Source organism: Pelophylax lessonae (genome assembly GCF_965119305.1).
Source record: "Pelophylax lessonae genome assembly, chromosome: 2".
Classification (NCBI taxonomy): Eukaryota; Metazoa; Chordata; class Amphibia; order Anura; family Ranidae; genus Pelophylax; species Pelophylax lessonae.
The window spans coordinates 693,402,895-693,405,321 of record NC_138769.1 but is presented as its reverse complement, the minus strand read 5'-3'; the positions used below and the strand labels follow the sequence as shown (position 1 = coordinate 693,405,321).

General features: G+C 40.3%; 1 protein-coding gene across 6 annotated transcripts in view; it reads right to left on the bottom strand.

The window, feature by feature from the left end:
* Nucleotides 1-2,087: 2,087 nt before the first annotated feature.
* Nucleotides 2,088-2,427, bottom strand: part of GRM5 (glutamate metabotropic receptor 5) — a 557,322-nt gene continuing 556,982 nt past the window's right edge. For all 6 annotated transcript variants that reach the window (XM_082245896.1, XM_082245895.1, XM_082245894.1 and 3 more), the window contains one exon: nt 2,088-2,427. This exon is cut by the window's right edge. The gene's annotated coding sequence lies outside the window, so the exon portion shown is untranslated.

The following is a 2,427-nucleotide window of genomic DNA, read 5'->3' as shown; positions in this document are numbered from 1 at the left end:
GGGTCTGGGCCAGAGGTGGTGGAACTGAGTTCCACCAAGTTCCAGCTGAAAAAAAACCCTGCTAATAAAAGTTAAATTTGATCCAGTGAATATCCAAATGCCTCTCGGAGATCAGGAAATAATTTTTTCCCCTGCTGTAGCAAATTGGATCATGCTTTGCTGGAGTTTTTTGCCTTCCTCTGGATCAACTGCGGGTATAGGATTGTATTGTTGTGTTTTCTTTTTTGTTTCTTTTTATTGGCTGAGCTAAATGGACTTGTGTCTTTTTTCCACCAGGCTAACTATGTAACTATTAGAATCATTTTTTACATTTTAGAATGGGGTGCCTCGAGAATGTCCATCACTTTTTAGGTTGCCTTGAGATTGTCTATAATATTAAAGGGTGCCTCAACTGATAAAAGGTTGAGAAATACTGAGCTAAAGCATGGAAAGCTCCCACCTTAACTGTAGCTGAGACTAAACACAAAATGAATCGCACTCTGCTGTATGCAAAGATTGAAGCCTTGAAAAAGACCACTTTATTAAATTCAACAAATTATGGCGGCCATGGATTTAACACTATCTACCTCCAGATTTTGAAGAATCGGTTCTGCTGCCATGGTGAGAGGAACGTAACATTGTGTTCTATTTGACACCCGATCAGGGGAAGCTCTACATTCGGGGAACTCCTCTTCTTCTTCTCCTTCTTTCCCTTCTGGTCTACCCTCTCTCTCCTTTTTGTCCTTGTTACCTCTTATCTAAGGTAACCCGCATTGTGTTGAGATAGTTCAGCCTATCCCTAATGTTGAAACCAGGCTGCAACACAGTAGATGAACGAACATGGTCTCCCACTTCTCATAGACCATTGAATGTTAAGATTGTTTGTTCTGAGTTTGTAAACCCCAGCCGGCCCCCTCATCTTATAATAGCATAAACCATAATCATCCAGCTCTACAATTTTACTTTGTTGGATATTAGCAGATTGGCCGTGTTCAGCTAGTATTCTTTTCTGTGCCTGATTTATACCTACTCCATCACAATGGTCTTGCCTCATATAACGTATGGTATGGTTTTTGTTGATCTTCCTGCAAAAAAATGATTGAATGAGTAATGCATTTCAAGCAGAAGAGACGTGCCGCCATTGACTTCTTAAAGAAGGTGGTGGGGGGTGCAGGATGTCTGAAATCCACAGAGGGCTACACAATGTTTATGGAGATGATAATATTGACAAGGGTCATCCATGACAAATACATAGCTCCTGTCAATGGTGTCATCTCTGTAAACATTCTGTAGCCTTCTACACAATGTTTATGGAGTTGACACCATTGACAAGGGTCACCAATGACAAAGACATAGCTCCTGCCAATGGTGTCATCTCTGTAAACATTCCGTAGCCTCCTACACAATGTTTATGGAGTTGACACCATTGACAAGGGTCACCAATGACAAAGATGTAGCTCCTGTCAATGGTGTCATCTCTGTAAACATTCTGTAGCCTCCTACACAATGTTTATGGAGTTGACACCATTGACAAGGGTCACCAATGACAAAGATGTAGCTCCTGTCAATGGTGTCATCTCTGTAAACATTCTGTAGCCTCCTACACAATGTTTATGGAGTTGACACCATTGACAAGGGTCACCAATGACAAAGATGTAGCTCCTGTCAATGGTGTCATCTCTGTAAACATTCTGTAGCCTTCTACACAATGTTTATGGAGATGACACCATTGACAAGGGTCACCAATGACAAAGACATAGCTCCTGTCAATGGTGTCATATCTGTAAACATTCTGTAACCTTCTACACAATGTTTATGGAGATGACTCCATTGACAAGGGTTACCAATGACAAAGACATAGCTCCTGTCAATGGTGTCATCTCTGTAAACATTCTGTAGCCTTCTGTGGATGTCGGACAGTCTTCACCACTCCATCATCAAGACCTCAATCCCGACACATTTCTTCTACTTGTAAACTATTTTTTTACCTGCAGTGAAATAAAACAAGAAGACGTTTTCCTATAGAGGAAGAGCTACTCTACCAAGATGTTACATTTGAATCATGTAAGGTTAGTTATGCTCACTTTTGCATTACTTTAAGTACAGCCCTTGTATATTAAAGTGTATGTACAATCAACATTTTTTACTAGTTTTAGATAGAGTGGGAGAAGATTAGAATTGTCAGATTTTTATTGCTGTGTCCACGCTGGGTATATTCCCACTTCCTGTTTGTCCTGTTGATCGTTGTCAAAAATTGATGGGCAATGTTATAGTTGTCCCCAGAACAAACGGTAAGGGCAAATCTTCCAATGGGGACACAAGTTGTGGTGTCAACTGTCTACAAATTACCTCTCTTTTTATGTTGCATCTGCAAGACAAGAAGCAAAGGGAAATCTCACCAATGGGAGGCAACAGTGAAAAATAAAACTGATATTTAAACATTTCCCT